This window comes from Bombyx mori, chromosome 17, assembly GCF_030269925.1.
Source record: "Bombyx mori chromosome 17, ASM3026992v2".
Lineage (NCBI taxonomy): Eukaryota > Metazoa > Arthropoda > Insecta > Lepidoptera > Bombycidae > Bombyx > Bombyx mori.
This window is the reverse complement of record NC_085123.1, coordinates 15800600-15813870: the sequence shown is the minus strand read 5'-3', so window position 1 is coordinate 15813870 and position 13271 is coordinate 15800600. Positions and strand designations below refer to the sequence as shown.

The window sequence follows — 13271 nt, the reverse complement described above, 5'->3', positions numbered from 1 at the left end:
CCACAGATGGGCCGTGAGCTCGTCCACCCATCGAAACCATAAAAAATTCCAACTCAATACCATTTGAGCGCTGAACTACTTCCAACCACAAAAAAGCTACAGAACAATACTCCATTCAGAAGAAATCTATAATGATTATTTTCTCTACAAGAGACTGCTAACCGATAATTAGTGAGCAGAAAAAAAAACGGTAAATAATAGAGTACAACTAGCTGACCCGGCAAACGTTGTGTTGCCTTAAATAAGATTTCTAGGGTAATTCTACTGTAGAAAAAAATCCTCATTTAACAACATAATACCTCATTATAAACAAAAAAAATATATCTAAAAAATTAAAATAAAAAATAAATGTTTGGGGTGGACAACCCCTTTCACTTAGGGGTATGAAAAATAGATAGTAGCCGATTCTCAGACCTATTAACATACTATTGATACACAAATAAAACCAAAAAAACATGGCTGAAAAAGGTATAGTATTGTATAGCTCTCAAATATATATGATAATCTATGATGTATAGTGAGTAAGTAAGACAGGAGACCGGCTTCGTCCTCATCCCTACTACGTGATGTTTGCTGGATGAGTGGTGACACCTGGCGGGGATAGCTGATCGATTGATAGTTGATCAGAAGTGGACCGGCGAGGGCGGGAGATCAAATTCAATTTAAAAAAAATCATAATTAAAGGAACTTGAAATTATAAACTCTGAATAAGAATTTATCGTACTACAATTATAATATTTGATTGCCATCTTGCAACCTTATTGCGGATATGTGCATAGAATAAAAAAAATAAAAATCGGGATGGAAAAATAGGGGTTGATCGTATAAGAGTGAAAATTGAGAGTAATATATATTTTTTTTATTTTAAGTCATGACAAAATAAAAAATAAAATCTTGCCAAAAAATTTAAAATTTATAATTAACAAATAAAAAATAGGGGTTGATCGTAGAGGGGTGAAAATTTCAGAGTAATATGAATTTTTTTATTCTACGTCATGACAAAATAAAAACAAAATTCTTGCAAAAAAATTTAGTTTTTAATTAGCAAATAAAAAATAAGGGTTGATCGTAAAAGGGTTAAAATTGAGGATTGTATGTATTTTTGTATGTTGTATCATAAAAAAATAGAAATTAAAAATGTTGTCTAAAAAATAAAAAATAAAATTTAGGGGTGGACTACCCCTAACATTTAGGGAGATGAAAAATAGATGTTGGCCGATTCTCATAGATACTGGATAAGCACAAAAAATTTCATCAAAATCGGTCAAGCCGTTTCGGAGGAGTATGGCAACGAAAACTGTGACACGAGAATTTTATATATTAGATAAGACTTTATCGCTTCAATACATTTCCGGAACTAACGAAATCTTCATTCAAAGGACAATTTCTAAAATGAATACTTTATCTACTATCTCAGGATGGTAAATTATTCTGTCCCTTCACGCTTATTGCAGGGGCGGACGAAATTTCATCCCTGATACAGTCTTATCAGAGAAGGCCATTCTGTGTTTTGACGAATGAATGGTCGTGACCCAATTTCGTTTTTTCTACCGCAAATAGACAGGAGCTCAGAACGTTTCTGGTCCTGAATCGGTGCCGGATTCTATAGACATTACAAGGTGAAAGTCGCCACCTGCCTTGAGACTAGGTCTCAATTGAAGACATGGGTGGATGAAGGGGCTAAGTACCATTTTTAAGATTTTTGAGTTTTTATATTAAATGAAGGTGAAAATAGTTTTAAAATTAGAAAAAATAGTTTTGTGCTGCTGAAATTAATTATTTTTACGGCCGGTAGGGGCGCTGTTTAAATCCTATACATTTTTTCTCGATAGTGATACGAATACTTCTTCGATAGTCATTCGTGCTCTCCCCTCTGGTATAGGTGTAGTGCGAACGCGGAGGATTCTGCTCGCGGGTGAAACTGGACGCCCGTGTGCTTAGTGCGAGTTTCTTAACGTTCTCGATAGCGTAAAAGTTAAGCCTATTTTGTATGCAGTTGGAACAGCGCCCCTAGCGGCAAACGTACGGAAACAATCCCATTCCATACAAAAATGAGCTAACTTTTACGCTATCGAGAACGTTAAAAAACTCGCACTAAGCACACTGGATCCTCGGTGTGTGCACGTTCCGAAAAAGAAAGTAGATGTTTTACTCCTAGAGCTACGTTTGTTCATCAGCTAGACGTCACACAGAGCGACGTATCGTTTGATTGGTCGACAGACAACCGATTTTTTAATTAAATATTGGTATCTAATTAAAAAATCGGTTTTCTGTAAAGTCCGTTTAATGACGATAATTGAACGTGACAACGTCATAAGAAAATACGCCTCAGAGCGAGGTAACGCCGCATGAGTCATGTTTTTTCGCGCGTGCAGCCGGCTCCATCAAATTATAAAACGTTGTCACGTCAAAATGCTATGATTTTTTAAAAGGTCGGAATACTATATTTGTTCAAGAAAAAATTTCAAGAAAACAAGTCATGGCTTATGGGAACATTTGGGAAACTTCTGTTAAGTTATAGCCGGGCTACCTGCATGGTAAATATATAAAAAACGACAAAGTATATGTAAGAACTTCTGTGTGCTTAGTGCGAGTTTTAACGTTCTTGGTAGCGTAAGAGTTAACTCAAATTTGTATGCAGTTGGAACAGAATACCGAGCGGCAAACGTAGGCAAACTTTTCAACTCCATACAAATTTGAGTTAACTTTTACGCTATCGAGAACGTTAAAACTCGCAGCACACTGTACAGTTCATTTATTGGCAAAGTTTTCAACTCCATACAAATTTGAGTTAACTTTTACGCTATCGAGAACGTTAAAACTCGCAGCACACTGTACAGTTCATTTATTGGCAAAGTTTTCAACTCCATACAAATTTGAGTTAACTTTTACGCTATCGAGAACGTTAAAACTCGCAGCACACTGTACAGTTCATTTATTGGCAAAGTTTTCAACTCCATACAAATTTGAGTTAACTTTTACGCTATCGAGAACGTTAAAACTCGCAGCACACTGTACAGTTCATTTATTGGCAAAGTTTTCAACTCCATACAAATTTGAGTTAACTTTTACGCTATCGAGAACGTTAAAACTCGCAGCACACTGTACAGTTCATTTATTGGCAAAGTTTTCAACTCCATACAAATTTGAGTTAACTTTTACGCTATCGAGAACGTTAAAACTCGCAGCACACTGTACAGTTCATTTATTGGCAAAGTTTTCAACTCCATACAAATTTGAGTTAACTTTTACGCTATCGAGAACGTTAAAACTCGCAGCACACTGTACAGTTCATTTATTGGCAAAGTTTTCAACTCCATACAAATTTGAGTTAACTTTTACGCTATCGAGAACGTTAAAACTCGCAGCACACTGTACAGTTCATTTATTGGCAAAGTTTTCAACTCCATACAAATTTGAGTTAACTTTTACGCTATCGAGAACGTTAAAACTCGCAGCACACTGTACAGTTCATTTATTGGCAAAGTTTTCAACTCCATACAAATTTGAGTTAACTTTTACGCTATCGAGAACGTTAAAACTCGCAGCACACTGTACAGTTCATTTATTGGCAAAGTTTTCAACTCCATACAAATTTGAGTTAACTTTTACGCTATCGAGAACGTTAAAACTCGCAGCACACTGTACAGTTCATTTATTGGCAAAGTTTTCAACTCCATACAAATTTGAGTTAACTTTTACGCTATCGAGAACGTTAAAACTCGCAGCAGACTGTACAGTTCATTGTTTGGCCCCTAAGCTGTAAACAATGATCTAAAACGGTAAGTTTGTGAGTACTAACGTCTTTTATTCCATACGTGGCATGTTGATGATAATAGTGTATATATCTTCAAGAAATCAAATTAGTAAATCAACTGGTCCCTGTATTTCAGAATTGGCATCCATTTTACCTGAAGATTTCCGATGAATAATTCATTATAATTTCTTGGTAACACCACCCTTATACTTACAGTCTACGTCTTTGAGCAAAAGAGCGATTTTCAATGGCTTTATTACTTAAGCAATCATTTTCAAGAAATGAAACATTACAGAACGCAAAGAAATAATCCTTTGTTTGATGTTTCCTTACAAATTCATTGCACTTTCATTCCGACTTTAAATCAAAAAAATTCAGGAATTTTCATTAAGGTCGTCTTTTTTCCAAATTAAGGCCAATAACTGTCACATTCCAATCCAACATTTTATCTTTTTCCTTCACGGATGCGTTTGATGAACACCGTTTACTTTAAATATTTATGAGTTTCGTCTTGCTTCGTTTATTTTGTTTCCGAGGTACAGGATCAGCGTCGTAAACGCTATAATGGTTTCAGTAATCAACGAGGGTTGCTGAAACAACAGTTTGAATCGCGTTCGGTGAACAATTCCTTTGTCCGGCGCTGAAAGAATTGCAAGCTTCATCAAGTGTTGTTCATGCACCAAGGAGCGTTCGGGCACAAATTCACAAATGTTTAGTGGTCGGCGCACGCATAATAACCTGTTGTATAGAGGGGAGTATCGACCGCACGGGCGGCGGGCCGGGCGAGGCAGTCTCGGACCGCTCTCCGTGCGCGTCGGTAGTGTCGCTGTCCAGTGTCCGCTAGTGCGCCGCGCTCGGTGCCGCTCAGTGCTCCCAGTGCTCATAATGCAGCCGGCACCCGCTCGGCTCCAGTGAATCCTCAATATCAGGTGATTATAACAACTGCTGTCCTCAGGTTGTCAACATACAAGCCTCGTTCGCGTCCGAAAGCCGTGCGCGAGCGTTGCAATGCTTTTAACGATTTGTTTGGATTATCGATCTAGCATTTCAATTTTTTGTTTTGAAGTTGTAACGAACTTCTCAAGCGATGAGTTATACGTCGAGATGATTCAAGCGATAATCATCCGAAAACGTTCTTAGGTTGTAAACCAAACTTAGCGTATGTTCGTAAAATACGGACACCGATAAAGGGGATTTCAATCGGCGCGGAAGTTATTTCGGGATTGTTCGATGATTTCCAATAGTTTTTCTGGAATAGTTAACGTCCGTATTGTGGTTTGGGTTTTATGCGCAATTCTGTTTCACATCGTTTCGGATAAACTGACAACAAGCAAACGATCACGCAGAGTAGGTGGTAATTCTAACAAAAAATATTTTGGATGATACTGTTTGAGAAATTTTATACTTGAATCTTTACTCATTTCATTACGATTTGGGAAAGAAAATTTATGCGTCTTAGCCCTTCGGTCGCGCACTAAATGCAGCCACAATCTGACGAAAGGAAATGTAAATTTGAGAAAACGCCCGATTTCCCTTGACACGGTAATACGGATATTTGACATTTTCTTGTAAAACATTTAAGTCCTTCCAATAAAACATGAGTTTATTGTCGTAACTGAACGCGTAAAGTTTAATGAGCTTCAGGATAAAGGAGGGCGATGTATTTTAAGACCGTTTTTGCGTAACACCTTGGTTTCCTAACCGCTCGTAATTGGGCGTTACGGTAACAATGCTTTGGATTCTACAATAAATATATCAGTACTAAAGAATTGTGACCTAATTTAAAAAATTGAATTTTTATGCTAAAGGTTTTCATTCTATTTCAAAATGGTTATTTATAAGATGACGTATCAAAGATACATTACCGTTGTTTAACATACTGTTGACTTGCGATTTCATGTTTTTGGGCTTCGATTACTTTGTAAAATTAAACGGATCTTAAGCTGATCGGCCCATATCAGCTAATAAAAAGCAAAAATATTAATTTTAACCGCAGACAACGATCACAATAAAACTTCGTCCATACCGTTGGCTACGTAAATACGTCACTGACAGAGTGCTAACACTCGAGAATGCACTTCAGATTATCTGAATACATTAGTGAGTGCCCAGCTTTAGACCAATGAGAGGCGCGGCTACTTAAAAGCCGGGCAGCACTCAAGGACCAAGTATCGTTTGATTTTCACTTGAGGATATTAGAACAGCACTTGACAATTTGCGACATGCTTCCTGAATTAGGCTTCAGATCCTGCTTCAGGTGTAAAGTCTTTATTTAAATAAATGCGTATCTGAAACGTGCTCGCGTAGACTAACAATACCTAGTTAAAATTGGCAAAATTTACTAAAGCTTTTTGTGGAGAAATTGTTTTTTTTTTACCTAAGCTGATAGCCTTGAGAGGCTATATCTGCGGAACCTTAACTTGTAGGTGAGCTCACGGGGCTCAAACCTGACGAAGTTGCTAACACGAACCCTAGCAAGAGCCGTGCTTCGCAGAATCTACCACCGGAACGGAAACGCGACCCACTGAGAAGATCCGGCGAGAAACTCAGTGGGCTGTGTCTGAGGGCTAATTTACTCGTCGAGCCCTTCATCGCAAGCGACGGGTTCGGCGAGAACGGTGACCGGTGCTTGAAGTACCTAAAAGCACCGTTAGTGGATCGGGAGGATCCGAAATGACGTGTTTTGGGCGACGTCGACTGCTTTCCATTCTTTCCGCAGGATCGGGAATGTAGTTACCGGCGGCCACGATGAGAGGGTTCTCGTGTCGTGCCGCTTTATCGAAGTGGGGAGAAATGGATTAATGTATTTAACCAATGTTCAGGAGTGACTTCCATGATGAAGGATATCCTGTAATGATAATCAAACGGTCAAACGGTAATCGTCGGTATTAGTGAAGTCGTCGTGGCCTAAAAGATAAGACGCCCGGTGCATTCGTATCTAACGATGCATCGGTGTTCGAATCCCGCTGGCAGATACCAATTTTTCTAATGAAGTACGTACCTAACCAATGTTCACGTGAATTTTCAGGTGAAGGAATAACATCGTGTAATAAAAATCTAACCCGCAAAATTATAATTTGCGTAAATACTGGTGGTAGGACGTCTTGTGAGCCCGCTCAGTAGGTACCACCACCCTGCCCATTTCTGCCGTGAAGCAATAATGCGTCTCGGTTTGAAGGGTGGGGCAGCCGTGTACTGTAAAACGAAGACTTATAGAACTCATACCTCACGATGCGTGGCAGTATTTACGTTGTAGATGTCTTAAGATGTCATCTCAACAACAATAAAATGTAGTTATGGAATCCAATTTGGGTCTCGAAGAATTCAATTGTCCCGATTTGAATATGATATTCTATGATAACTTTATTAATTTGCATATTATTCGTAGTACGCGATATGGAGAATACGAAGTGAATAATATGTTAGAGGAAGTCTGAAAGTGGCACCTGCGACAAAGAAGTTGAGAAGTACGCATTTGGGATGGTATGGCCATGTGATGAGACGAAATGAATATGAGGTTGGTAAGAGAGTGCTAACTATGAATGTGGAAGGATATAGAGGAAGAGGTGTAGACCTAAGAAGAAATGGATAGATTGCGTGAAAGATGAAATGTGTAAGTAAGAGTATGGAAGGAAAAAACATGTTGCGCTGACCCCAGGTGACTGGGAGAAGGGCAGGAAAATTATGTAGTTTATTCGTAGTAGAGGCTGTATGATGTGTATTGGGTATACTGTATTGTGGGTTTGTGCGAGTGGGGAATACATAGTGATTTGTCCTGGTAAAACTGGAAAAGTCTCCGGGCCACCAGTAATCCCTCAATCATAAAATGAAACAGGTTTGAAGGATGGGACGGCGGTTAGAATATACAATGGAGACTTTGAACCCATAACTCGAGGTGGTGGCATTCACGCCGTAATACCTCTGGGCGGTGGTAACCACCGCATACCGGTTTATATCGCACTACTTCGATTTTCGCCAGTAGTAGATGAATTTTACTGCTTAAATACGCGTTTATTATTCCTTCATATAGTTTACGCTCAAACATATTTGATTGCACATACCTACTAAACTTTATGACGGCATGGCAATTGTAATTTCAACTTAACATTTGAGGCCTAGTCCGCTGATAACACCGGCCACTTGACACTTCACGAATATTGAATCAAACATGCCATTGATGTGTCAATAATCCCGCTTTTAACGTTGCTATCAGACAATGGTGCTTGTGATTTGATTTATTGGTAGTACCGAGATAAACTCGCGGCTTAGCTGTATTAGTGTAGTATGTGGGAGGGAGAGTAGCCGATGGAAACGGTCGCAGGGAACGCTTTGAGCTTTGATTTTGTTACCACAATACTGCGTAGTTCTGCGGCATTGTTAGCTTACTGTTCTGAATGGGACAGCTGTTTAATACAAACTCGTAGCTCTGTGTTTTTTTTGTAACGATAAATATCGAAAGCGGGGTAAGTGTTTACGAAATGTTAGCTAACTAAAAAAATAAATTCAACTTCTTATACGTTTTCCCTGAATTAAGTTTTGTACCTATGTGTATGTAACTTTAAGTTAGTCTTTCCTCGTTATATAATAAAGGTATCAAAAAGAAAAAAAGGATATACATATATTTAAGTATATTAAAAGCAATTATTATTACCAATCTCAAAAATATTTTTGATTCTTTTATTGGCAGGACCACGGAATCTTTCAACGTAGTAGCTACAAAAAGGCTGACTTATATGTCAATTTGCAAACGCATTATGGAATAATTATCTGGATTACTACGATTTAAAAAAAAAACCGGTTGTATTAATAATTTTTTTTGTATTTTCTTTGGTTTTAGCCAGTCGTAGAGATAATGAAAACTGGCTTCACGGTTTAATGTCGCGTTATTGTCATTATATTCAATAATAGTAAGTAGGTATTTGGAATCTCGAAAAGAATATAATGATCACAAAATGCGAATATTAAACCGAATATTAAAATAGTTTTTTAATTGTAAATTGTTATGTTAAATTATATGTAGTGCCATCATAAAAACTATTCATTATACAACCGAGATTATTCTTTATGGCATTACTAGCGACCCGCTCTCGCTTCGCTTCGGAAACTGTAATTTATTATTGATTTCTCCACTATTTAATGGATATTATTATACATATAAACCTTCCTCTTCAATCACTTTATCTATTAAAAAAAACCGCATCAAAATCCGTTGCGTAGTTTTAAAGATTTAAGCATACATAGGGACAGACAGATATAGGGACAGAGAAAGCGACTTTGTTTTATACTATGTAGTGAAGTTTGCCCGCCATTGTATTTAAGTTAAATTTCATTTATGCAATAAACAGTTTTCTGTGTCTTACTTTTTAATAAAAGACATAAGACTAAATACGTCACTAGGACGAATCGATTCAATAATTAAGGAGATTGAAGTGCACAAACATAAAGATCGATTAATATTTCTTCAAAATGTTCTAGATAGCCGTTCCCAAATCGCAAACAAATCCCGAAGGGCAATAAAGTTACGTTTATTTGTCCTCCGTCTCTATCACTCCTTTTGTACATTACGTTGCCGTCTCTTTATTTTTGGGACATTTCCGCTGTCGTCCATTTTGTATAATTTAAGGGTGTTTAATGAAATCCTTGGTTCTATTGATCACTTGTTAAATTATACGGTTTAAAAAAAACATTGATGTCGCACAGTTTATTAATTTATCAATTTTAAATATTAAGTTCCAGTCATTAATCTTCTGATCCTGTAATAAAAATCAAACCGGCAAAATTATAATTTGTGTAATTACTGGTGGTAGGACCTCTTGTGGTCCGCACGAGTAGGTACCACCATCCCGCCTATTTCTGCCGTGAAGCAGTAATTAATACGTTTCGGTTTGAAGGGTGGGGCACCCGTTGTAACTATACCGAGATCTTACAACACATATCTCAAGTTGGGTGGTGGCATTTACGTTGTATCTGTATGTGGGCTCCAGTAACCACTTAAAACCAGGTGGGCTGTGAGCTCGTTCATCCATCTAAAATTAATTTTAAAAAAAGTCGAAGGCACGACTTGCTAACTTTTGGTACTGCGAAGCGATCAATCCTTCCCATTCGCAGGGTAAAGCAGTAGTAATGCTGTTAGTATTTAAATTTTAAGACTAATGTCGACAATGACACCGCGTGGTATCTGGATTCGGTTAGCCGTTTAATGTGATATCGTATGCCAAACATAGCAGAAAAAAAAGGCAGATCGTGTGGCACGGATAAGTCCAGAATTCTCTTGAACTTTTACAATTAAACACTAGCCAATTAAGTATCTGTGACCACAAAAAGCTATCATTCTTTATGAAAAAAATCTGAAAACCTACCTATTACACTTCCAGTTCTTAGTTGTATGTGCGTAATGTGAAATATACTCACAAGTGCTAACGGCATTATGATAAGACAAGCGGCCCGCTCCGGCTCCGCTCGGGTCTTTAACAAAAATTTCAGCGATATTTGACGTTGTTTTTTTTTTTTTTAATAAAGAATATTTATTGCGGCATAACATAATAATATACGACATATGCTGTCGCGACACTTTTTGTAAATAATAATTCTACAAAGTCTTAGTACATCATTTTATTCGATCATCAATAGTTTTTGCAGGGCACGCGATGTAAAGAATATTTTAGGTAATTTTTTTACATCTTGGGTTACATTATTGGAGTTTTAGTAAGGATCCCTAATTTTTAAAAAAAAGATTATAGCCTATATCATTCGGGAATAGTGTAGCTTCCAAACAGTGAAAGAATTTTTCTTATCGGTTCGGTAGTTTCGGAGCCTATTCAATACAAACAAACAAACAAATCTTTCTTCTTTATAATATTAGTGTAGATTCAATTAAATGTCTTTGTCAAAGAGCCTTACATATCAAAGTCTGTCTGACTATTTCTCAGAAGCCACGACGTCAAGATTGTGAGACGGGCGCATATTATCTCCGTTCGTTTTAGATAATTGTCGGAGCGACCTTCATCACGTCACCAGCAGACTACCCTATACGTACAGGGCTGACAGCTTACAGATTACTCAATTATTTTTATCGCTTTTGATACTTTATTATGAAACTAGGATTCCGCCCACAGTTCCGCCCGCGTTCCACTTTATACCACGTGGATGAAAACCCGTGTTCGTCAGTGGGATGAAAGGCTTTATTATTTCTCAAGGTTATAACTATTAACATACCGAATTTCGTCGAAATCTGTTCAGTGGTTTGGGCGTAAAAGTTACTTTTGAATTAACAATAATATATTCTATATAACTTCAAATGTCGATAACTTGCTCGGAACATTAAATTTTAAGCAAACAGACAGACTAAAATTAGTTTTAAAAAAACACTGGCTTATGTTCTATTACTCATTAATTTGTTACCTCCTTCCTATTGTATCATATGTACATACACACAGGATTCCGGTTTCATTATAGATATATTGTTCAATAATTGAAAAAACTGATTAAAAATCCCAAAAACTCTATCTGTGATTACCCTTTGATGTGAAACGTTGACATCATCTGATTATAATGTTATGTCATCCTAACGTAACATTTTACTATGGCTTGTTGATCATTGTAATCTTGTTAGGGAAATAGGGCAGAGTGGGGTGCTGGGAGTAAGAGCAACGGCCTTAATCGATCCGGTTAATTCGTGAAGATAACTTCTAATTAAGCAATCCTATCGAATTTGTTCTCGTTATAGTAAAACTGCTCGAATAAGTCATCAGTTTTAAGTGAAATCAAGTAATCTAGAATAAGATAAAAATGTAGTAAAAGATTCCTCTACACGTGCGTGGCCTAGATAGCAAGATACCCGATATGGTCTAATCGAATGAAGCAACTATTACATTGTTCGCTCCTACCCACAAAAAGGAAAAATAAATATAATAGTATTTAATATGTAAAAGCAACTATGGTGATAATAATATATCATTATCATTCTCCTACCCTTCTTCCAGTCACCTCGGGTCGGTGTAACATGTTTTCTCCTTCCATACTCCTCTATCATATACCATTTCTTCGCTCACTGCCCTCTTACACATATCGTCTTTCACACAATCCATCCATTTCTTCTTAGGCCTCTTCCATTAAAGCCTTCCACATTCATATTTAACGCGATGGTAATATAAGTATGTTCTTTTATAAATCTTTCGTCTTTTTTACAAGTTACGAACTCCGCTACAGTCTAATTAGCTTCCAATTAAAAGGCATTAGAAGACAAAAACAATTATATGTAATTCAATCTATTCGAGTTTGTTCCTCATTAAAACTTATTCAATTACAAGGCTTCTTTGAGAATTAATCTTAAGGGGCGATTAAAGGTCTACGTCGTAGTACCATAGCTCTAGCTACGACGTAGCTAGCACTACGATTGGCCGTTTCCTGTTACTCAAAGTTATAAATTAGGTTTTACTTAAGCGCTTTTGAGTTCGGCCTTCGGTTGAGAAAATGTTCAAGATTTTTTTTATTTCGATAATTTGGATGTACGAGTAAATATTCAGGTGATTATAAAAACGCGCAACATAAAATATAAAATTAAGCTTTGGTATTTCAAAAGTAACAATTATCCTCCAAATGGCATCTAAACTAAACAATCTTAACAGTGAGATTTATCTTTGTACACTCAAATTATATGCTTTAAATCCAATTGTCTAATAATTAAAATTAAAAGTGGAAACAAATCCGGTAGTAAAACTGAAGGGACTTTACCGAGTCTAATGGAACCAAGCTTCACTCACACACGACGGCGTTACAAAACGTAAGAGCCTTTTATTGAAATAAATTTAAATTTTTAAATAACTGGGAACAAATCACGCACGTTTGTCCGACCCCAAATTAGGATCCCCTGTGTTATGAGACACTGACATACATACTTACATATATACGCTTAAATATATACATGTGTAGATAATAAACACCCAGACAAAAAGCAAACAAACCTGTTCGTCACACGAATGTTTGCCCAATGTGGGAATCGAACGCACGACCCTTGGCGCCACAGTCAGGGGTGCTCACCAGTGCACCACCAAGTTGCGCGACGACCTAAAAAAATATTTAAAAAAGTTAAACACCCTCCAGTGTAGCACGTAAACCTAATCCGAATCAATGATGACTTGTCAACATTTTCTGAATCTGCGTGAAACATAAATGTAAAAAAATATTTATATAGAAACTAGCTGACCCGCTAAACTTAACTTTAAACTTTTGTATAAAATAAACATAAAACAAACAAAAGGAACCCGTGCGACGAGGGACACATCAAAGGGAAAACGAAGATATTTTTTATTTATTTCCGACCATTTTCATATTTGTCTACCTTTTAAACCTTCTCTGGACTTCCGCAAATAATTCAAGACCAAAATAAGCCAAATCGGTCCAGCCGTTCTCGAGTTTTAGCGAGACTAACGAACAGCAATTCATTTTTATATATATAGAAGAAGAAGATAGAAGATTTTGACGGTAGTTAGAACCACGGAATAGTTAAATAAGG

General features: G+C 37.0%; 1 protein-coding gene across 2 annotated transcripts in view; it reads left to right on the top strand.

The window, feature by feature from the left end:
- The first annotated feature begins 4537 nt into the window (after window positions 1-4537).
- The window catches only part of LOC101746563 (uncharacterized), a 65324-nt gene continuing 56590 nt past the window's right edge, over window positions 4538-13271 (top strand). Inside the window, exon 1 of one of the 2 annotated variants that reach the window (XM_004926349.5) lies at window positions 4538-4686. The gene's annotated coding sequence lies outside the window, so the exon portion shown is untranslated. The remainder of the gene's footprint in view (window positions 4687-13271) is intronic. The other variant, XM_062673475.1, reaches the window with a different exon arrangement.